The 25560-nt window shown below is 42.1% G+C and overlaps 1 protein-coding gene and 1 pseudogene across 5 annotated transcripts in view; one reads left to right on the top strand and one right to left on the bottom strand.

Annotated features, from left to right (window-relative positions):
- The window catches only part of camk2d1 (calcium/calmodulin-dependent protein kinase (CaM kinase) II delta 1), a 215152-nt gene that overhangs the window by 69678 nt on the left and 119914 nt on the right, over positions 1-25560 (top strand). The gene's annotated exons all lie outside the window — the stretch shown is intronic.
- LOC132898968 (U2 spliceosomal RNA) lies at positions 23356-23527 on the bottom strand (annotated as a pseudogene).

Raw genomic sequence — 25560 nt, 5'->3', positions numbered from 1 at the left:
TGTTTTATTTCTCAAAATAACTGTTGAGCCGGAAGCTCTGTTTTTTTCGGTTCTGAAAAAGTCATTTTTCCAAATCGTGTAAATCTGTTAAGATTTTTTTTGGGGGGGATGGCTCTCTCACTGTCTCACTCTCATAGGGCCAATGATTTTCTGTGATCGCGGAAAACAGATGGAAATTATGGAATTTTTATGGTGAAACATTGCTTGCATGTCAAAATGTAACTGCCGCAGAAGGCTTCCGCCCAAGCAGACATGCCTTCAGTGTTGCCAGATATTGCTAACGTTTTCCACGCCAAAATATGTTCAAAACCAGCCAAAAAGCACCTAAACCTGCCCAATCTGGCAACACTGCATGCCTTTCCGGTCAAGTGATTGTGATTGGCTTGTGGCACACCTAGCCAGCCAATGAGCTGCTTGTTTACAGATTCGCTCCCCGCGTCGCAACCAGAATGGCGACCGCTTAAAAGAAATGAATGCTCTGCCAGTGGCGAGTGTGGACGTTGCGTGACTTGCAGAAGATTGTCGCAGGTCGGCGAAAAAACGACTTACTAATAGATATAAAAAAAATAAAAGTAATTTAAGTAAGTTTAAAATGTAATTTAAATAAAAAGTAAAGTATTCATAAATTGAAGTTTGGAAGCACCTCTGTTTTTGGGCTGAGGAGAAGTTTGAAAGGGTGTACCGCGATTCTGCCTTCTTGTATCGCGATACGGATCGTGGCTCTGCGTATCGCGATTTCGATTTCGATACGCATATCGTTACAGCCCTAGTACTTACTCAGTTACATCGTTACCTACTTACGGTACTTATTTACACAATTCCAGCTTTAAAATCTGTGTACATGTCCAAAAATTTGGAGCACTAAACCGATACTCATTGCGTTACACCCCGACTACCAAAATCTCCTCTAAATGTACCACGCTTCAAACTCTACCACACAGAGAGTAGTCCTGTCTGTCACTCATGCTCACAGGTCACCATTTTCGTTTGGTTTTTACTTGTGTGAGAAACCGTGCAAGAATGTGCACGCTCATTTAGAGCTTCAGGCACTCCAAGCACTGCTATCTGACTAATGACACCCGAACATCTGGCCATGGTCTGGCTGCCTCAAAGATGGCTTCTACTCCAATCTGTGTGTTTTTCCTTTGTGTGTTTCTAATGTTTAGCCGTCCGTTGCACTTCTTCCTGTTCTTTAACTTGCATTCCCTTACAAAAAAGTTGTCTATTCAAGTGTGCTTCTAGTATACTTCTTTTAAACGAAAAATAAGAGCGTATGCTTTCAGTTTACTTTTTATTTACTTATCAGAGATACACTTAGTTATACATAAGTATACTTGGCTTGTACTGAAAAGTATATAGAAAAGTCTAATCATATTAAACTTTTGATCAAGATATACTTAACAAAAGTGTAATAAAGTATTAAAATATTTGTGCCTTATTTTTAAGTGCACTTGCCACAAACACTGGAAAACACTGGACAAAACCCCCAAATGTCATTCCTGTCACCATGATCTGGCTCTGACAGTTCCTCTACTACGTCACCATGAGTACACAACTGTTCGCAAGTAAAGCTGCGCATGTGACCGTTTTCTTTTAAATTCTGTTTGCACAATTATTTTTCTTTGTACATTTTCAAATAAATTTAGTTGGTTAAGTAAATTTAAAAGTAAATTTAGATTTTTGAAGAAAGTGAATATGTTCTTAATCCTGAGTATCTGTTGTTGTTTTGTGAATTCTTACCTTTGTAACTTCATTGTAACTTAAGGTACAAAACACTTAAAGCTCATAGGCAACGGTTTTAATTTTATGCACATTTGAAACTTTATATTTAAAAAAAAACACTCTAATTTTCTTCTGGTCCCAGTTGTTAATAAGTAATAATTAAAATAAGTTAGTGCGGATTGCGGCAAATTTCTGTTCGGCTATTTTCGTGACCACTCGGCGCGTGATGCCATTTAAGCCAAACAAACCGCTTGAGTTGAATCCACTTCTGTTTATTTACATTACCATTCAGCTTGAGTGCGGACGTGCGTTCAGGAATTTCCAAAGAAAACCCATGCCTTATTGTTGTGCAGTCAACTGTAATAATGGGACCGGTTCAGGAAGAAGTTTTTACCTTTTTATGAGAGAAGAGAAGAGGCAGAGAGAGTGGGTTGGCTTTTTCCAGAAGAGGAGAAGAGGCGAAGCAAGAGGATTGGCTTTTTCCGAAAAAGGTGAAGAGGTGGAGCGAGAGGGTTGGCTTTTTCCAAAAAAGGTGAAGAAGTGGAGCGAGAGGATTGGCTTTTTCCGGAAGAGGAGACGAGGCGGAGAGAGTGGATTGTGCGCGTGAAGCCGGAGGGTTTTCTTTTTTTCCTGGAAGAGGAGAAGAGGCGGGGTGGCACGGTGGTGTAGTGGTTAGCGCTGTCGCCTCACAGCAAGAAGGTCTGGGTTCGAGCCCCGTGGCCGGCGAGGGCCTTTCTGTGTGGAGTTTGCATGTTCTCCCCGTGTCCGCGTGGGTTTCCTCCGGGTGCTCCGGTTTCCCCCACAGTCCAAAGACATGCAGGTTAGGTTAACTGGTGACTCTAAATTGACCGTAGGTGTGAATGTGAGTGTGAATGGTTGTCTGTGTCTATGTGTCAGCCCTGTGATGACCTGGCGACTTATCCAGGGTGTACCCCGCCTTTCACCCATAGTCAGCTGAGATGGGCTCCAGCTTGCCTGCGACCCTGTAGGTCAGGATAGAGCGGCTAGAGATAATGAGATGAGATGAGGAGAATAGGCGGAGAGAGTGGATTGTGCGCGTGAAACAAAATCAAGCAGTCAAAGAAGAAACGGACCAGCAACGCTCAAGCAAAAAGGAGAAGATTGGAGGTAAACATTTTTACTTTTGCTTGCAATTGACAAGTCAAGAATCCTGAGGGATCCTGTACAATCATTGTGGAAATGAGACAAAGGGATATTTCCTCGCTTAGTCGGCTATAAATAGTATAATGCCACGGATGGCAGGTTAATGTGGCCTACCGGCGCACTGTCCAGTAATCGTTACCCATATCCATTAGGGAGGGCGGTTTAATTATTCTTCAAAAGGGCTCTTATTTAGTATTACGATGAAAGTAGGAATTTATCATAACTACCAGGATAAATCGTTTGGGCGCGAGTCTTGTTGAGGTCCGGGGTCACCGCGATCAGAGTCGGCCGAGTCGCTGTCCGATTCCGAGGCCGCACGGTCAAACCAATGAGCCACATTCACCGATTACTTCGCAACGGCCATAGGGTCATACATATATGGTTTCACCTCTCGATATTTAATTTGGAGAGTTCCTGCTTCAAAATCGCTTTCAGACATTTTACACAACCTCTCACAACCAAAGTCCGTACACGTGTGCTCGGTTCGCAAGTAAACACAGAGCTGCTCCTGGTCTGTTTGGCTTAAATGATGTCACGACGACGGTCCCCTGGTGGTGAAAGTGCGCATAAGTGAGATGTAAACAAACCTTCGGAAATTGGCCAAACAGTTTATTTTAACTGTTTTATTCAATTTTAGGGTGCAAATTAGACACTAGGAAAACTGAATTCGCTTTTTGGGTCGTTCTTCTAGACAATAAAGTTGATATTCTACATTTCACTTCCGACCATTACCTATGACCTTTAAGTTGTCTACTGGTAGTGTGCATGAGGTGAGGGTTAGGGCTAGAAAACTAATAGTATACCTAGAAGGGGAATTGCAGTATACTTCAAAACTAGAAAGTGGACTAGATGTATATAACCAGTAACTAATAGTATATTCCCAATATGCTATAAAGTATACTTTTATAAACTAAAAAGTGGAGTAGAAGTGTGTAACGAGTAAACCAATAGTATATTTCCAGTAAACTAAAAAGTGGAGTAGAAGTATAAAACAAGTAAACTCACAGTATATTTCCAGTATACTCTGAAGTATGCTTTTGTAAACTATAGAACTAGTAAACTATTAGTATAGAAGTTTGCTTGTGGTATACTTCTCATCTCATTATCTCTAGCCGCTTTATCCTTCTACAGGGTAGCAGGCGAGCTGGAGCCTATTCCAGCTGACTACGGGCGAGAGGCGGGGTACACCCTGGACAAGTCGCCAGGTCATCACAGGGCTGACACATAGACACAGACAACCATTCACACTCACATTCACACCTACGGTCAATTTAGAGTCACCAGTTAACCTAACCTGCATGTCTTTGGACTGTGGGGGAAACCGGAGCACCCGGAGGAAACCCACGCAGACACGGGGAGAACATGCAAACTCCGCACAGAAAGGCCCTCACCGGCCACGGGGCTCGAACCCAGACCTTCTTGCTGTGAGGCGACAGCGCTAACCACTACACCACCATGCCGCCTTTAGTATACTTGCAGTACAAAATAAAAAATACTAGTTGTATACTCAGTTTACTTCTCTTAGACTTTTTTATAAACTAAAAGTGGGCCAATTTAGTCCCAAGAAGTATTAGATTAGTTTACTTCCAAGTATACTGCAAGTACGTTGATATCAGTATACTTGGTACACAAAAGTATACTTAAGGAAATATACTTTAACTTAAAGGAACAGTCCACCATATTTCCATAATGAAATATGCTCTTATCTGAATTGAGACGAGCTTATCCATACCTCTCCGAGCTTTGCATGACCTCCCAGTCAGTCAGACGCGCTGTCACTCCTGTTAGCAATGTAGCTAGGCTCAGTATGGCCAATGGTATTTTTTGGGGCTGTAGTTAGATGCGACCAAACTCTTCCGCGTTTTTCCTGTTTACATAGGTTTACATGACCAGTGATATGAAACAAGTTCAGTTACACAAATTGAAACGTAGCGATTTTCTATGCTATGGAAAGTGCGCACTATAATGACAGGCGTACTAACACCTTCTGCACGCTTCGGCAGCGCATTGATACGGAGCTCAGCGCAGAAGGTGTTAATATGCCTGTCATTATAGTGCGGACTTTCCATAGCATAGAAAATCGCTACGTTTCAATTTGTGTAACTGAACTTGTTTCATATCACTGGTCATATAAACCTATGTAAACAGAAAAAACGCGGAAGAGTTTGGTCGCATCTAACTACAGCCCCAAAAAAAATACCGTTGGCCATACTGAGCCTAGCTACATTGCTAACAGGAGTGACAGCGCGTCTGACTGACTGGGAGGTCATGCAAAGCTCGGAGAGGTACGGAGCAGCTCGTCTCAATTCAGATAAGAGCATATTTCATTATGGAAGTACGGTGGACTGTTCCTTTAAGTATACTTAGTAAAATGAACTACTTTTTGATAAGGGTTATCTTGTTCCTGCCTATAGAACCTGAGTGCAAAAAGGGTGTGGTTAGTTTGCTTCACTGAGGTACTGAACACTGCGTTGTATTACTCTCTCCTCCTTCTCTTTCAATCGCTGTATGCGTCCATGTCTGATTTCTCGTGGACTTTGAGGTCAGAAATCCTTACTCAAGTACTGTTCTGTGAAATCACTTAACAAGGCACACTGTGGAGCCTCACACAGCAGGATGACTCCAGCAAACCAGCCTCAAACATCTAAGACACCGCGCACACCCACACAGTCTACTGGTCATCAAGTTTACTCATATGCCAGTTTGAACCAAGCATGCAATACTATTGCTGTGTTCAGCATTGGATTATGAACAACTTGGCTGACACCATGACTGTATGGTATTTGTGAGTCAGACTGCCAACGCAAGTGTAAACATAAAGCCCGCCACTTTAACCCCTCCTGCAGCTTTCCTTTTTCATACGCTCTTCAGATCTCTCCAGCTTTCTCTCTCTCTCTCTCTCCACACACACACTACTTCTGCCCTTTTGAGCTTCCTCTCCAGGGACCCACAGTCAAATGCACTCCCACCCTCTTACGTCCCCACTTACCCAACCCCCCACGCGCTCCGGAAACCCCTTTAGAAAACAGTTCTCCTTGTGTACACAGACATACTGTCCATATTGATTCCACATCTGGCCTTCCTCCTCTGTGAACACACACAGTCTGGTCCCTAGTGGAGATGTCTGTAAACTCTATAGTCTGTTTGCCAAGTCTGTAAACACCTCTTATTGAAGCTTAGTTTATATGAAGATATCCGAGATAAGAACGAGAGCCCCATAATAGCACAGATAATATAATATCTGATGATCCAGTACTCGGTTAACGTCATCCATCATACAAACTAAAGCTAGGGGAGTGAGCGAGCTGCAGGGGAGTGAGTTTGTTTGTTTGTTTATTTTGACATTTCGCCTAATTTTGCTATGTGGGAATTGAGAATACATTTAGAAGGAACCACTTCTGTTGCTCTGGTGGTCAAGAGCGAAATAAAATACGAGCACCTTTGATTAAAATCGCAGCATTGGGAAGGCAGAGCTTGCATTGGAGCACTGTTAATAAGCATAACTAATGGTAATGGTCTTCATCACAGTGCCTCGGTGATGTATTTATTAATTTGGTCATGGAGCTGGAATTCCATTGTGTGTATTTAACAGCCCTCTGTTTTCCATTTCCATGGAGGGAGTGATGACAAATCTGTTTCCAAGTTCATACTGTGAAACCTTGCCCAGAAACACAATTCTCGTAAAGGTTTTCTTACAAGTCTGTATGTACTACCTTACGCCTGTGTACATACCAGGAAAGGCAGGTGTAGACTTGTGTGGAATCCAGGTGCAGTTGTCCACAATTCAGCACATGTTTTATAGAAATATTCAGTACCAGTCAAAAGTTTGGACACCCCTACTATTCATTCATAGGGTTTTCTATTACGTTTTGACCATTTTCGACATTGTAGAACACGGGCGATTGCTCTAAGACAACGAGGGAGGCTCAGCCTCCTCTAAAAATGACGAACATCGTGTAGGATGAATTGCGCTAGGCTTCCGTTATAGCCGACCTTATAACATTGCTATTTCAGATCCAGAATCATAGAAATATATGTGCTCAACCCAACTACAGTGCGAAATCATTCCGTTATAACTTTCCCCAGTTCGCCTAATGTGCGCGTGAGTTTTTTCCCCCTCGTGACAGCGCGATGCAGCCCAGCCTCAGTGCACTTCAATGGCATTTGGGAGCTCTGCGCTTTCAATATCAAAATGCAAGATGGTTATTGGACAAATACTGCGAAAATGCCCGCCTACGAACTCCCAGCCTCACATGGGAGGGACATGGCAGTTTCCGCGAGGAGACTGGTGATTGGTGAAAGTGGCTGGATATTTTCTTTGATTGACAGCTGGTTTCAAATATAGACAGGCAGCGGTGAATTTCAGTTCAGTCCCATGCGGATTCGCAAGTGCTGTGGTGTATTGTAAGAGATCGGCTTACATTTCGATTTCATTCATTACATACGGTTTCTACCAGCTTTTTTAGTTTGTATATATTTTCATTGTAAATAAAGTGTAAATATAGTGTTGTCAAGTTTGCTATCTTAGTTCCAGAAATGTCGTTTATTTGAGTGACTGAACTTGAACTTGAGGGGGCTAGTCAGCTAGCAAGAAAGCTGCGCACGGATGCCAAGCATTGCTGATTTAATTTTGGCGAAGCCATTTGCCAGTCTTCCTTTCGAGGAAAAAATTAAAATTAAAGAGCAGGGTAGACCAACGCCTCAAATTGACTTGGTGAAAAAGGTAGGGAATAATACTCGTTCCTTTCAGCTCTCCTGGTACGAGAAAGTGAATTGGCTAACAGCAAGTGACCCACATCAACAACAGTAAATAGGCTACTTTAGTAATATGTCATGGATGGACCAAAAATATAGAATCTATTTAAAATGTTTATGCTGAGTATATTATATTGGAATATATATTATTTTGGATATGAATTAAACACAGCTACAATTTGGAAAACATTTTTAAACAAAAAACACAGCTGAGAACATTTCACACTACAGACCTGGATTAAAAGTGAAGGGTTATCAAAATTGTCAAGAAAACATTTCTCAGTCAAAATAAGTAAAATATAGGGAAAGTGTGTTTGAATGAAATGTGTGGCACCCAGCTCTATGTTTGGCTCTATGTATGTATGTAGCTCTATGTATGTCTAGGTCAGTGCTTGTGCCTATTCCAGAACACTCTGCTGTTACTGCTGAGGTTCCTGACAAAGAGCTGCTTTCAATAATGATCAATTTTTAAACAACATGCCACAATTTTAAAATATAAAATGTTAAAATATACCCCCCCCCCCAACACCACCATCATGTATATTGGACAGTAGGCTAATGGGCCAAAAGAACCTGTTATTTCACAGTTTGTGACCCTGCCAACAATCAGCCAGATCAGAGGCAAGAGTATGGGCAAAATTGATGTTTTTTCTTTTTTCTTTTAAAATCTGGAAATGTCGTAACCGACCAGCCTCCCCTGTTTGAAAGATTACCAGCCGCCACTGTTGTAGAACAAGACTGAAGATATCAAAGCTATGGAGTTATGTGGTAAACCAAAAAAAGTGTTCTAAAAGCAAAATGTTTCATATTTTAGATTCTTCAAAGTATCCAGCATTTATCTTGATGACACTTTGCACACTATTGATTTGGCATTATCTTAACCAGCTTCATGAGGTACCCTGTGTCTGAAATCGCTCACTCATTCACTACTCCCTATGTAGGGAATTACGAAATGGAGGACTATATAGTGAGCTCATTGGTAAAATGAAAAAAACACTTTCGGACACCAGTATTTACGTCATTACTGTCACACAATTAAAACGGGCCAGATCAGTCGGCTGGTGGGTTTTCAAAATGCATGTGTTTTTGTGATGAGTCCATATTACACCGAGCGCATTTCCTACATTAATCAACACAAAGTACCTGCATCTTTCAGTTCTTTGAAACCGAGGCTGAATACTTTCTTCTTTGCCGCTGCTTTTTATTAAATCAAATTTGAGACTTTTAGGGTTCAGCGCAACCGCAATGCATGATGGGATATATTGCTTTGGTTAGTGACCATCGTTGTACACTACTTTTCGTGATGGATACTTTGCACTATATACAGTGTAACTAATCCTCACTAAGGTTTCGGACAGCACTACAAAATGGCGTCCTCACTATATAGTGCCTTCTATAGTGAGTAGGGAGCGATTTCGGACACACGGGTAGTTACCTGAAATGTTTTTCAATCAACGGGTGTGCCTCGTCAAAAGGTAATTAGTGCGATTTATTGCCGCCTTAATGCGTTTGAGATCAAACCGTAAGTAATAAGAATAATAATCGGGTAAATAGCCCGATTCCACAACTGTAGTAATCCATATTAGATGAAGAACCGCCCAACTAAGTAAAGAGAAACGACAGTCATCATTACTTTAAGACGTGAAGCGTCTTTTAATTAATAAAAATAAAGAAAAAACACTGAATTAGAAGGCTTGTCCAAACTTTTGACTGGTCCTGTATGTCCCTGTGGTGTGCTCTATTCTTGACTTTGAGCCACAGTGCCTGGGACACTTCTATTCAAAGTAAACATACAAGTTAACAAAGAGCTGTTATGGAGTTGACAGTACAACAAAATGAACACAATTTCTACCAGCTCACTCCAGTTGTAGGGTTCTAGCAAGAACAGTGAGAGCTCCATGAAGGTTGGAGCGAGTGATGTGCAAACGATAGTCACAATTTGTTTTATGGTGTAAATACTGACATGACTTTTGAATGGACTGTTTTTTGTTTTGTTTTTTTTCCCTTTCCCTAAACCAGGAGTGAGATTCAGCAGATTCGGAGTCTGTAATGACTTGATTCAGAGCTACGGTGTCTATTTTTTTTTTTTTAGAGCGGGGGGGGAAAAAGGTTGTCATGCTGTTGGAATTCCTCAGCCCTTACTCGGGTGATTTTTTTTTTCCAATTGTAACTTTTTTGGTAACTTGAAATTTAACATAATCACACAATCACTTAAAGGTTTAGAATTTTACTGTATATGTCAAATATATAATATAACCCAGGGCGGCACGGTGGTGTAGTGGTTAGCGCTGTCGCCTCACAGCAAGAAGGTTCTGGGTTCGAGCCTAGCGGCCGGCGAGGGCCTTTCTGTGTGGAGTTTGCATGTTCTCCCCGTGTCCGCGTGGGTTTCCTCCGGGTGCTCCGGTTTCCCCCACAGTCCAAAGACATGCAGGTTAGGTTAACTGGTGACTCTAAATTGACCGTAGGTGTGAATGGTTGTCTGTGTCTATTGGCCCTTTTCCACTAGGGGAGAGTGGGGTAAGATGAGCCAGGGGGTAAGATGAGCCACCCCCTGTTTCTAAGAAACAGTAAACAAATGTGACCATGTGACCACATTCAAAGGGGGGCGGGACCATTTACTTACACTTGTGGAGAGGAGCACCACATGTCAAACTAGGTGAGGGAGATATTTATAAAAATGTGTTTTTGTGCTTTCTAAGTCAATTCCATGTTTGTCCACAGTGAAGATGATTTAGAGAAGACAAAAGTAGAATAATATTTAGACACATTAGGGTTAAGTTTGTGGCTTTCTAAGCTATGATATGAATGCTAATAAAAAAATTTTTGATTAGCCTAATCCCCTTTATTAGCATTTTTCTACAAAATGGTGGCCACGGGGTAAGATGAGCCATTAGATGTGGGGCAAGTTGAGCCACTGGCTCAACTTACCCCATTGGTGGCTGAGCTTACCCAATATGGATGACACTTAAGTTTTCACATTTACTGGTCATATATGACAACAACATATATATATGACATGACATCAGATGAGGAAGACCAGTTGTTAGATGTGGGGGATTATGTTGTGGCAAAATTCACGGGGAAGAAGAAAGTGCATTTCTTCATTGGCCAGATAATCAAATTGGATGTCTTCGAAATAGAGGCAAGATTTGTCAAAAGAAGCCGGTCATGCCATGGCTCTGCAAGAAAGCCAACCTTTGTCTTCAAAGAGAAAGATGAGGCTGTCCTGTCAAGACAGGATATTGTGAAAAAATTGCCCCGCCCCTTTACTGTTGGGGGGACAGCACGGAGGGAGAGGCAAATGGTGTTCCCTTGCAATTTGAACGCTTGGAACATTGAATGATTGATGGAATGATTGCTGCATGTTTTAGCAATGTTTTAACCTACTGAAAGAAATAAGATTTTTTGGCACTGTTCTACTGTTTTAGTAATTTCTATAATATAGTACATCTCTCATTCCCTCGCTAACCATCCCTCTTTCTATCTATCTACGCATATCTCTCTCTCTATCCATCTATCTATCCCTCCCTATCCCATCTCGTTCTATCACCTCTCTCTTCATCTCCCCTTCTCTATGCAACGGCCCTATCCCCCACTTGATTGACTTGACTTGATTCATTGATTGCATTTCTAATAATAAAAGTTGTTTACTTTGTTAACCTAACATGTTTTGTGTTGGCTCAATTTACCCCACACAGTGGCTCATCTTACCCCGTGCATGGGGTAAGTTGAGCCACTTGACATTTTTTTTTCAAGAGGTAATATCACTCTAACCATAAGAGCTTATCAATTATTTTTTGCTCAGATAGTAACAGTACACTTTGAAATTTGGTATGGTGTGTAGACTGGAAGCAAAAATGGCTTTAACATGTAGTTATGATGAAAAATGTAAAAAGTGGCTCATCTTACCCCGCTCTCCCCTACCCCTTTTCAGCTCACTTCAGCCCGACACGGCTCGCGTTTCGACTACCTCAGAACAGCACGACTCAGCTCGCTTCAGCCCTACTCAGCCCCCAAAACTCGCACGGTTTTGGAGTGGGGCTGAAGCGAGCCGAGTGAGGCTAGGGGCATGAGGAGACACTCCCCTGTGCACTGATTGGTGAGGAGGAGTGTCCTCACATGCCCACACACGCCCCGTGAGCACGCTGGGGTCTGTAAACACCGTAAACCCGGAAGAAGAAGAATTACGAATTACAAGAATTTCTGAAGCCTTATGCGCCTCGCCTCATCTATACGCTCTTGCCAGTATCTGTTGGCGTTGTCGGTGACAACAAGCCACAGCACCAAGACCAGCAACACTAACGACTCCATGTCCTCCATGTTTATTGTTTACTCTCCGGGTCGTGAGACTACCGCTTAAAAGCTCACTGATGTCACTGTTTGCGCCGCCTAATGACATCACGTGACGTCCACCCACTTTCGCTAACTCCACCCAATGTGTCCACCCACTTCCAGCCAGCACGGTTCAGCGCGGTTGTAGTCGAAATGCAACTCCAACAGCCCCGCTCAGCTCCACTCAGCCCAACTCAGCACGGCACGGCTCAGCCCGACTCAGCCGCGTTGGTAGTGGAAAAGCGGCATATGTGTCAGCCCTGTGATGACCTGGCGACTTGTCCAGGGTGTACCCCGCCTTTCGCCCGTAGTCAGCTGGGATAGGCTCCAGCTTGCCTGTGACCCTGTAGGACAGGATAAAGCGGCTAGAGATAATGGATGGATAATCTAACTCCATGCGTCCTTTCATCTGAATCCTGGTCAGGGTCATGTTGGATCTGGAGCCTATCCTGGGAACACTGAGTATGAGACAGGAATACACCCTTGACAGGTCCCAGTTCATATCAGGACATCATGCACGCACACATTCAAAAACAGGGCCAATTTAGAGTCACCAGTCCACGTACTACATGTTTCTGGGAGGAAACAGGAGAACCCGTATTAACATGGAAGGGGGGGGAGGCAAAACTGACCCCAGGGACTAACTACATACTACAAACACCACAGAAAAGTACGGTATGTTTTGAAACAGATAACCATTCTCTAAAATCCATCATTCATTTGTCCATTTTAAAAACAGTTTTCTTTCTTTCACATACACACCCATAACCCAACACTGGAGTGGGTGAGGAATCCAGCACTCACTCGTCTCACAGCTGGACTTTGTCCACATGCCAGGGTACACCCCCTTACACACACACACACACACACACACACACACACACACACACACACACACACACCCCGATACACACGGATATATTTATATACTGAGAGGTGTAGGGGGATGAAAAGGGGTCTTTTGGAATCCATAGTGGAATAATCCTATGCTGTTGCTATAGTGACTGTCAGATGGCCCTTTGAGCCATGACATCATCCCAGCTCCTTACAAGCAAACACACTCAAATCTGTGTGTATTACTTTTATTACTACATTTTGTTTTCTCTGCATGCATTTGAATGCTTGCTCTGATTACTCGTGTTTGCATTAAAGCAACATTATGCAGGAAGTTTACCTTAACACATCCGCTTCAGAATAATATATATTATATGGACATGAGTGTTTTACTGGGAAATACACCACTCAAGTTTTTCATACGAGCTACATCCGGGACCTGGAGAACCAAAATCGTGACATAAATCTGTCATTCATGATGAAATCGATTAATTGTTTTGATAAATTTGGATCATTTTTGTTTGTGAATGTGTCTGTATAATTTTAAAAAATCACGTTGGCTTGAAGATCTTCTCGTGTTGAAAAACTCGCATTTTTCATACGAAATACATCGTGGATCTGAGTGACATATTTCCCAATATTTCACTCCAGTGATGTCGTTTTCGCACTGACTAGATGTGCATTGTCAAAATGGTGAACCAGTTCAAAATTAAATTAATTTGATTAACTTGCCGGCAGCACAGTGGTGTAGTGGTTAGCGCTGTCGCCTCACAGCAAGAAGGTCCTGGGTTCGAGCCCCGGGGCCGGCGAGGGCCTTTCTGTGTGGAGTTTGCATGTTCTCCCCGTGTCCGCGTGGGTTTCCTCCGGGTGCTCCGGTTTCCCCCACAGTCCAAAGACATGCAGGTTAGGTTAACTGGTGACTCTAAATTGACCGTAGGTGTGAATGTGAGTGTGAATGGTTGTCTGTGTCTATGTGTCAGCCCTGTGATGACCTGGCGACTTGTCCAGGGTGTACCCCGCCTTTCGCCCGTAGTCAGCTGGGATAGGCTCCAGCTTGCCTGCGACCCTGTAGAAGGATAAAGCGGCTAGAGATGATGAGATGAGATGAGATTAACTTGCGTGTTTTTGTGTGGATGTGTCGACATAATATAAAGAACATTTACACAGTGGTACAAAGATGTATGTATTATTTACAAGCTTAAGGTCGGTCCGTATCGCGAAATACCGTGACCGAGATCTTGAAAGTACTGAGTGAGGCCCTCTGGGCCGAGGTCAGTATTCAAGGCCGAGGTCACGGTATTTTAGCATATGGACCGACCTTAAGCTGCTAAATAATATATTTATTTTTTTCTTTACCAAATTCTAACAGAAAACGAGAGCGCCCGAAAGGGGAAACCGAGCCGAGGCGAGCCGCTATTTTGAATCCTCATTCACGGCTGTAATGCAAATGGCTTCCTCCTCGGTATACAAGTGCACTTCCATGGCAGGAAAAAACTACATTTTGCCACCTATGTAGTCCCCTATTTATACAAAATTGAGTCATTCAGGATTCAGTCATGTTTTTGCTCAGCATTAGCAACAGTTAGAGGTTTTTAGCTTTCTCCTGAAATGTTTTCTTTTATTTCTTCTTCCTCAGGGTAGTAAAACTCGCTTTCGCTGTGAAGACAGTTATCACTATCCATGCTGTAAAATTAATGCTATTATGCTGAGAAATGCTGACAAAAATTTATAAGATTTTTGATAAGAATCTTATAAATAAATCTTATAAAAAAGATAAATGTTGACAAAAATTGCTACTATGTTTGTTGTTGTTGTGAATGAGCGAGTCGCCAGTGGTCCGTAACTGGGGTCCGTACCATAGGATACGGACCCACTCGCCAGCCAATCAGAGCGCGGGATTTGATGGAAACCGGACCGTGAAAAAAAATAAAGTTTATCGTCTTGTGTTGAAAATATTTTCAATCATTTGCTTTGCTCACTCATGAATATATTCACCACTCGAAGATATATTTGCGCAACCGTGTAATATCCTGTATTTATGGTACAGTGATTTGTAATGGGGAGAATGGCTTGTCTTCCATTCTGAATCCATGCCCAGTTCGCCAGTTATAGCACTATGTAACTCTGGTGCACGTCCAGGTTAATTAAAAGTTAATTTAGATGACTGACTCTCCTTTGTCCGTTAGCCTCCCCCCACCACCACCAATGTCAGTGTTAGCATGGTTCTGGTTATATTAGCTTAGCATGCTACTATTCTGAGTTGTGTGGAAACTTTGACTTGTAGCGGGGTAAAAAAAATAGCCTGAGCATACATGTTTACTTTGACATATTAGTGATCTGTCTCACGGCTAACAGGAAAACAATGACCGTCTGACAGCAGAGTGTTCATCCCTACCAATGGCATGCAAATAAAGAAATTCATCTCATGCCAAAATATCTGGTTAGCCTTTCTCAGTCTCATGCCATCTAAGCCTTGAAAGCTTACAACTTTGCAAACCTGAAATAATGTAAAATTATGTGCAACCTGTATCCACATTCAAACACTAAGCAATGTATATGGCCTGAAAATGCAAACATCGTATTTCAGCGAAACTAAAACTTCGTGTGTGTGTGTGTTCCTCTTCAATGTCACGATTAATTAAAACTTTGTCATCGTATTTGACTGACCGTTGACATGGTTCTTTGGCTTCTGCCGGTTCCATACCCATTAGCTTGTAAACAAACACATGCACAGCTGTCCATGAGGAGAGCTCAAAGTGTGACTTGTACTTCCGTCAGTAGCGTAAAAATGAATTGCACGCCACAAATGTAGGGGCAGCCTGAGAGCAAAAACGACCAATTCTCACATAACGAAGCTTTAAACATGAATGCCTAGGAAATGGAAAAATAAAGAGATTTTATTATAAATCTTGATTCTCTGTCAAGATTCAGTAGCATAACACAAAATGTGATCTAATACATAGCGTAAAAAGTAGTGCTGTCAAAAATGTCGCGTTATTAACGCGTTAACTTGACTCAATTTTAACGGCGATAATTTTTTTTATTGCAAGATTAACGCTCTGTGACATGATGTAGGTTTTTCATAAGCTTTTGAAACTGCCAGGAACTTGGAACAGAGACTTTGCTTAGAAAACCGATAGCAGCTAGACTGTAATGCCACGCCACGCCCCGCACAGCCAGAGTCCTCTGCCCCCCCAAAGAACCAGCGTGGGCAGGGCGTGCTAGTAGAGATGGGATTTATGGCTCTTTGATGGGATCCGCATCTTTGTGATCCGTTCTTTGAAAAGAGCCGTTCAAAAGACTGGCTCATTTGGCTCTTTTTAAATATTTATTCAGTTTTAAGAAGACAGCGTCTAAAGAAGCCAGATCCCTCTGAACTGTAAACTCAATGCTATCCCAGAAATCCTTCCTGTAATATGCAAATTTGGCCGCCTCTGATTGGACAGCGCGACGCATCAACAGGCAGAAAGTGTAAAAGTACAAAATGTGTTAAGTGAGCTGAAACAGTAAAGATCAGATTCAATGCAATATTTATCAACGAACAACTTAAAGTTAATATAATAGTGTACTTTATATTATAATCAAGCATGTCAAGGCTACCGTCACTGTGTAACCTATCTCTCTGATTAGAGTTGTAGACACTCAAGCAGTAGATCACTTCACTCATGGTTCTCTTGCTAGCCCCGCGCCGGTGCTTGGCTTAGGTTTCACTTTGTAGTGTCTGTGTCAAGACGTGTTATGTTTTGCAATAAAAAAAAACATTGGTACAAAGCATGCCCATTCACTTTTTTATGCTGATAAGAGAATTACAATGGTTTTTTTATGTGACAAAAATGTGCGATTAAATTGCGATTAATCGCGAGTTAACTATGACAGTCGCGACATTAATCGCGATTAAATATTTTAATCGCTTGACAGCACTAGTAAAAAGTCAACATTACAAGTCGACAGTGACCGACTTTTATCAGAGTCTTTAATGTTTTAGATTTGTTTGCTTATTTATTTACCCTTACACGACTCATTACTCAGAATTCATGTAAAAATCTAACATATTGAGCAGCTGTGTAAAATCTAACTTAACCCCTGACCCCTAACTCTCTACAGAGTATAACATGGGGTTGCAGAATCTAAATAGGACACAATATCTCTCGATTACGTTCATTATGTCTTGTATTAGATATGGTTAGATTTTTTTTTTTTAATCAGACATCTAGTTTTAGGTTTGTTTACCTGACGTGTTTCGACGTACGTAACTGTCGTCTTCCTCAGAGTGTCACCGGATGTTGTTGGTGACGCATCTTATCAGCTGATGTTTCCGAAGGCGTGACCTTCCTGTCTGATTTGACGGACAGCAGAAGACGTGACCGTCCTGTCAAATCAGACAAAGATGCGTCACCAACAACATCCGGTGACACTCTGAGGAAGACGACAGTTACGTACGTCGAAACATGTCAGGTAAACAAACCTAAAACTAGATGTCTGATAAAAAAGAAAAAACTAACCATAGGACACAATATATCTAATAAAACGATATTTGAGACTCAATTACAGAAACAGTTTGACCCTGCGTGCCTGTTCGAAAATGTCCTAATTACGTATGCCACTTTTACGTACTTTGTTCAATATTTAAACGTAAAGTTTTCCATAGATGTGTCCAGTCAATTTATTTGTATAGCGTTTTTAACAATAGACTTTGCCGTAGAGCAGCTTTACAGAAAAATAAACATTTTAAACATATAAACTAATAAATTTATCCTTAATGAGCAAGAAGCGACGGTGGCAAGAAAAAACTCCCTCAGATGACACGCGGAAGAAACCTTGAGAGGAACCAGACTCAAAAGGGAACCCTTCCTCATCTGATAGCGTGATTTATAAATAACTCACTTCAAGTCAAGTTTATTTGTATAGCGCTTTTAACGATAAACATTGTCGCAAAGCAGCTTTACAGAATTTGAACGACTTAAAACACGAGCTAATTTTATCCCTAATCTATCCCCAATGAGCAAGCCTGTGGCGACGGTGGCAAGGAAAAACTCCCTCAGACGACATGAGGAAGAAACCTCGAGAGGAACCAGACTCAAAAGGGAACCCATCCTCATTTGGGCAACAACAGACAGCATGACTATAACATTAACAGTCCTAACATAATCAGCTTCGATGATGCTATAAATCCCCCACCGACGGAAACCCAAGCACAAAACCGTTCACAACAACCGTAGTCCCAAAGTCAGCAAGTCAACTGCAGTCCCCAGCCACAAAAGCACCACTGCAAGAGTCCAGAGTGTCCTCCAGGCACGACCCCCAACTGTCCATATGGGGCCGCCCTCCACAGGAGCGATGCGATGAGACTCCAACCAGACACAGGGCATCAGGATGGATCAGGCAGGTCCGAGGAGCAGAAGAGGTCAGCATCTCGATCCCAGGACCAACATGTAACTTAGACAGATTGGGGGGGAAGAGAGAGAAAACACAGGTTGTTAGGTATGCCCAATGTCACCTGAATAAGTAGGAACAGTATACATTTTGCGCTGAGTACAAGCAGGGACTCCGGCAACTAACTATGACAGCATAACTAAAAGGAGAGAGCCAGAAGGTAACACAGGCATGAGGGAGCCCCGGGACATAAAGCAGCAGCCACTACACCGTCAACAAACTCGAGTGAGCAAGCGAGTGGGGACTGACAGCATCCATACATCCCAGTTTACCAAAACACTCTATGTCTGAGGACCCTCCAGATCTACACCTTTACCTCATAAACACCATTAACACAAGGCTTGACTAAACAGATATGTTTTCAGCCTAGACTTAAACGCTGAGACTGTGTCTGATTCCCGAACACTACTTGGAAGGCTGTTCCATAACTGTGGGGCTTTGTAAGAAAAGGCTCTGCCCCCTGATGTAGCCTTCACTATACGAGGTACCAGCAGATAGCCTGCACCTTTTGATCCAAGTAGCCATGGTGGGTCATAAAGGAGCAGAAGTTCACTCAGGTACTGTGGTGCGAGAGCATTCAGTGCTTTAAAGGTCAATAGTGTAAGTGTGCCCTGTATAGTCATAAAGTACACCTGTGTAACCAGGAAATTCATTATAGTTTTAGCATGAAGTCTATTTTGAAGTTATAAACTGTTGATTGATGGAGACTTGAGGGCAAAACTGTTCATGACAACTGCAGTTCTAGAGTTATCATGGCAACTGTAGTCCTAAACCATCATAGCAAAAGTTTAAGTATCCAGAGCCGTCTTCTAAGTGTGTCTTTAGAGCAGTGGTTCTCAACCTTTTTGAGGTCCTGGACCCCCTGCACATTTTTGATCGACCCTGAGGACCCCCCCCCCCGATCTGGAGGCTAGGGTGCAATTTGATAGAAACAGCAGAAACTGCATTTTAAATTGCATTATGGCATTTATTCACTCTATTCACAACACAACAGCATAGTTTCCAGATGTAACAAAACAGGATATTTATGGCATAAATATCCTATCTGCATAAATTTTATGCAGCATCTTCTGAACATTATGTAACAAAACAGAACTTTTATATAGTAGCTTTCAGAAATATGAATGTAATGAAACAGATTTTTTATGCACTCTTCAAGAACAAAAACAAACATAAGTATGAAATCTCAATGAATATAATATATAATTAAGCAATAATATAATATGATAATTATGTAATTAAGTCTTGGTTTTATCTGTAGAGGCAGATGGTGTGTGTGTGTGTGTGTGTGTGTGTGTGTGTGTGTGTTATCAAAGCAAAGCATCCTCACTTCTGTTTTTGTGTCACTTGGGTGTGGTGTAGTGAGGTTTTGTAACATTAGCTTAATTTTGAGCGCCAACCGGAACCTTGCAAGTTAATGAATTTTACCACATCAGCTTCCTGCAAATATTTTTATATATCTTATATTTTATATTGCCCTGTGATGACCTGGCAACTTGTCCAGGGTGTACCCCGCCTTTCGCCTGTAGTCAGCTGGAATAGGCTCCAGCTTGCCTGTGACCCTGTAGAAGGATAAAGCGGCTAGAGATGATGAGATGAGATATTTTATATATTATACAACTCTGTAGTTTAGCTAGATAAAGGTCTCAGTCACATTTGAACAAAATTTTTATTTTTTTAAAGATATTTTATTTTCACGGACCCCTTGCAATTACACCATGGACCACTAGGGGTCTGCGGACCCCCGGTTGAGAATCACTGCTTTAGAGTGTCCATATGGGCATTGATGTGTAACGAGAGGGAGGGAAGGACAGAGAGAGAGAGATGAAAAACAACAGGTTGTTGGGTATACCCATTGTCACCTAATGGTTAAAAACAATGTGCATGGTGTGCTGAGTGCAAGCAGGGACTCCGACAAGACCAACTATGACAGCATAACTAAATGGATGAGCCACAAGGTAACACAGACCTGAAGGAGCCCCGGGACTTAAAGCATCCAGCCACAACACCGTCAACAAACACGTGCTGGTGGGGAGCGGCAGCATCCATACATCCCAGTTTACCAAAGCACTGTATGCCCGAGGACCCTCCAGATCTACTCCTTTACCAAATAAAAAAGCGATTAACAAAAGGCTTGACTAGACAAATATGTATTCAGCCTAGACTGAAAACATATGAGCACTGAGACTGTGTTCAGACACTACTTGGAAGGCCGTTCCATAACTCTGAGGCTCTGTAAGAAAAGGCTCTGTCTTCTGTTGTAGTCTTCACTATTTTAGGTACCAATAAATAGGTAAAAGAATCATCCTAGAGCTTTAAAGAATGGCTTCCCTAAAATCCAATTTTATAGATTAAGAAGACTCTGCCACTCTAACAAAGATTTTATAGAGAAGGCAGTAGAAATGAAACAGCGGTTTCTAGAATGAGGTTATACTGCTAAGTGTGTTGATGAAGCATATTACAATGCTCTTTCTAAGTCCAGAACTGACCTTTTGAAAAAAAGTGTAAAAAAAAAAAAAGAAAGACACTTTTTTTTTTCAGTCTCTTGTATCACTACATACACTCCCCAGGCCCACATTATCAAAAAAAAAAATTATGAAACACTGGCATATTATAACCACAGATCTAGTCGTTTGCACTTTTTCAGGATCCACCTCTTTTTGTCTACAAAAGAGGACCAAATCTCCGCAATAAATTGGTCAGAGCTACCATCTTACCTCCTCCGAAACAGACTCTATTAACTCCCATTAGAGAAGGGAATTATCCCTGTGGAAATTGTGCTCATTGTCACAACTCACTCTGTGCGTTTACATGCACATCCAAATCGAGCTGCTGTCGGTAATCGAGCTAAGGGTCCCAGCAGGGGTGCCAGAGAAATCCAATCCTACATGCACACAAGGAAATCGAGCTATTGTGTGAGGTACATTGTGCACCCGAGCCACAGGTGGCGCTACACGCCCCATCGTGTTGGTACACTTCCGGTTGTCGTCATGAAGAAGAGCTATTCAAGAGTATAAACAAAGTTATCGCAGTGTTGCCAGATACTGCTGACGTTTTCCAGCCCAAAACATGTTCAAATCCTCCAAAATGCACTTAAAACCGCCCAATCTGGCAACACTGGCAGTTCCGTGTTCACAAGTTCCGTGCTCAAGCTGTTAGGCTTGCTCTAACAGACTGTATGGCTACAAACTGTCCTGCGCAGACCACTATTTTGTAAGACAACTTATTTTGCACAATTGTATATTTTTCTAAAGTCCATTTTTTGCTTACAATTTAGCTTATGTCTTAATAAACACACAAAAAAGTTCAATTGTTTTGTTTTTATTGACATTCTTCATATGTTGGACATTTTATATATATATATATATATATATATATATATATATATATATATATAATATAATATAATATATACACACACAAATACAGTGACTTGTTTATGTACACAATTCACAGCTATGCAACAGCTGTACAGATGTATTTGGTGATGCAGTAAGTGAGCTAAATTTTAACAGTGCAAACAATGCCACAAAAAGAAAAGATTCATGCCGTTGTCATGATTCGTTGTCATGCCGACCGAGGCTGTTGTGTTTCCCGCTTGTGGTCTCGTCACTCGTCACTTCCGGAAGGGGCAGTGCTGAAGTAAGTAGCTCGACTACGTAGCTCGATAGGGTTTACATGCACTAAGTAGCTCGGCAGAAATCGCATAATCTAGGTCGTTTAGCTCGATTCCGAGAAATCAAGTTCAGTTCAATTTCAGCCGAATTAAGGTGTATACATGGCATTTTGAACTTCAATTTCAGTCGAGCAACGGCAGAAATTCGATTCTCTCTATGTGCATGTAAACGCACTGAGTGAAAACAAACACTTTGAAGCACCCTAGAACTGGGAAAACCGGGGGATCATCACATGTAACACAAAGAATATTATCTATGTGTTAACATGTCCATGTGACAAAATTACATAGGTAAAACCATCCGCCCTCTGAAACAAAGAATTAGCGAACATAAGAGTTCTATTAGGAGGAAAGATGTTAATTATCCTCCTGCCTGTCACTTTAATGATCAGTCACATCCTGTTTCCTCACTCAGATTTAGAGGTATAGAACAAGTGACGTTGCCAAGAAGTTATGCCAACGGGAACTCTTTTGGATATATACATTAGAAGCACTACAACCATCAGGTCTAAACGTGGATTTTGACATGAGTGTATTTATTTAATTCTGAATTGTTTATTGAATGTTGAACTGTTTATGCTTTGTTTTATGATGGCAGGAGCCTGATGTGTACACAGCATGGACTTGTTCTTTTTTGTACATGTTTCATGACTATTTTCACTACATTTCCCATGATGCTCTACTGACACAGAGTGGCTGCAGCACTGACTACAGGTGCTCCTAATTAAGACTAATTAAGCTGGATTAACTCAGCGCTGTTTGTTGGACTATGCACTCTGCCTGATGAAGGTCTAGCGACCGAAAGCTTGCTTTCTCAGTAAAGAAATCATCGCACAGACTTCAAGTGTGCGGATTTGTATTCTATTTACTCAAAGGTACCAATAAATAGCCTGCACCTTTTGATGGAAGTAGCTTGGCAGGCCATAAAAGACCACAAGTTTGCTCATCAGTGTGTGTGGGTTTTTTTTTTAATTTGTTAGGCATCTAACAGTAGAATATGGGAATATGTAACATTTTTAATAGGTTTTTTCCCCCCAAATCCATAAATATTATAAAAGTCTTAATAGTATTCAAGAAGAAAGAAAGCACAACTTTATTCATCACACACTTGTGAAATTTCCTCTCTGCATTTAACCCATCTGAAGCAGTGAACACACACATACTCAGAGCAGTGGGCAGCCATGCTAACAGCACCCGGGGAGCATTTGGGAGTTAGGTGCCTCGCTCAAGGGCACTACAGCCCAAGGCCGTCCCATATTAACCTAACCACGTGTCTTTGGACTGTGGGGGAAACCGGAGCTCCCGGAGGAAACCCACGCGGACACGGGGAGAACATGCAAACTCCGCACAGAAAGGCCCTCGCCGGCCACTGGGCTCGAACCCAGACCTTCTTGCTGTGAGGCGACAGCGCTAACCACTACACCACCGTGCTGCCCATAAACAAAGGCACCATTCCTGGAGATACTGCAACACCAGGTTGATGCATGGAGCAGAAGGAGCAAAACCCTATTTTATCTCTCTATTCTAAAAATCTGTTCAATATAATATTCTCATTTAGAGAACATATTAGATGTTAATTCAAACACTCATTTTGACAGGCCCAAATGTAATGCTTTTCTTGCCAAAGGAAAATGATGGTGACATGTTAGTGGACAAATTCTGTTGTAGGTTTTGAAAACAGAAGGCATAAAGAATTGTTTTCTATTTGGGTCATGGCTCATTAACTGCAGATCAAACCATGCGATTCCTACAGATTTCCTCCTCTCGGGGTGACTAGATTTGAGAAGAGTGAAATAACTAAGATGTGAAATAAGTCTGGATGTGGTTTTCGTATATGTTTCTTGTAAATGCCTAATAAATCTGTGCAGAAATGTTGTAACATTTGTGTGTGTGTATGTGTGTGTGTGGTTTCACACTCTGCTTTCATCAGTGCTTTCTGTGGCATTATTTGGGCTTATAGTACCAATGAAAAGTTTGGACACCCCTGCTCATTCAGAGGTTTTTCTATATTTTGACTAATACTGAAGACATCAAAACTATGAAATAACACATGGAACATGTATGGAATTATGTGATTAAAAAAAGTGTGGGGCGGCACGGTGGTGTAGCGGTTAGCGCTGTCGCCTCACAGCAAGAAGGTCCGGGTTCGAGCCCCGGGGCCGGCGAGGGCCTTTCTGTGTGGAGTTTGCATGTTCTCCCCGTTTCCGCGTGGGTTTCCTCCGGGTGCTCCGGTTTCCCCCACAGTCCAAAGACATGCAGGTTAGGTTAACTGGTGGCTCTAAATTGACCGTAGGTGTGAATGGTTGTCTGTGTCTATGTGTCAGCCCTGTGATGACCTGGCGACTTGTCCAGGGTGTACCCCGCCTTTCGCCCGTAGTCAGCTGGGATAGGCTCCAGCTTGCCTGCGACCCTGTAGAACAGGATAAAGCGGCTAGAGGTAATGAGATGAGATGAGAAAAAAGTGTTAAAAACAACAGAATGTTTGATATTTTAGATTCTTCAAAGTAGCCGGCGTTTACCTTGGTGACGCTTTGTACACTATCGGCATTATCTTACCCAGCTTCATGAGGGAGTCACCTGGAATGCTTTTCAATTAACAGGTTGTACCTCATCTCATCTCATTATCTGTAGCCGCTTTATCCTGTTCTACAGGGTCGCAGGCAAGCTGGAGCCTATCCCAGCTGACTACGGGCGAAAGGCGGGGTACACCCTGGACAAGTCGCCAGGTCATCACAGGGCTGACACATAGACACAGACAACCATTCACATTCACACCTACGGTCAATTTAGAGTCACCAGTTAACCTAACCTGCATGTCTTTGGACTGTGGGGGAAACCGGAGCACCCGGAGGAAACCCACGCGGACACGGGGAGAACATGCAAACTCCACACAGAAAGGCCCTCGCCGGCCACGGGGCTCGAACCCAGACCTTCTTGCTGTGAGGCGACAGTGCTAACCACTACACCACCGTGCCGCCCAGGTTGTACCTCATCAAAAGTTAATTAGTGCAATTTCTTGCCTTCGTAATGAGTTTGAGATCAGACAGTAAATAGTAAATAATAACACAGTAAATAGCCCTATTCCACAACTGTAGTAATCCATATTGTATCAAGAAGCGCTCAACTAAGTAAAGAGAAACTACATCCGTCATTACTTTAAGACATGAAGCGTCTTTTAATTATTAAAGATAAAGAAAAAATATTGAATTAGAAGGCGTGTCCAAACTTTTGACTGGTACTGCATGTTTAGCTGATTTGTTTATCTGAATATGGGACACCTAGTGAGCTCATTCCAAAATATGTGATTGTATGATGTCCCTTTATTTGCTTATACTGTAAAATAAATATTACTGCTTCCCGTGTGTGTGGGGGGGGGGAATCTCACATTTATTCCAGATGAAAGCTGTCCGTTGTGGACAGGACAAGTCATAAATGCATTCACTCGTCCACCTGGCAAACTTCATCTCCAAAGTGCTGCCCAGGTCCATGTTTGGAGGCCCAAAAAATTAGTATAAATATCCCCTGCTGGCAACTCTGCCATAACTCTGGTAAAATGTGACTGAATTGAACGAAATTCCAATATGCGCATTACCGACATACTGTATAACAAAGAATCCTGTCAAGTTTCGTGAATTTCCTCCAAA

The sequence above is a fragment of the Neoarius graeffei genome, chromosome 1, assembly GCF_027579695.1.
Source record: "Neoarius graeffei isolate fNeoGra1 chromosome 1, fNeoGra1.pri, whole genome shotgun sequence".
Taxonomy (NCBI): domain Eukaryota; kingdom Metazoa; phylum Chordata; class Actinopteri; order Siluriformes; family Ariidae; genus Neoarius; species Neoarius graeffei.
The sequence above is the reverse complement of the archived record's forward strand: the minus strand, read 5'-3'. Positions and strand labels throughout refer to the sequence as shown.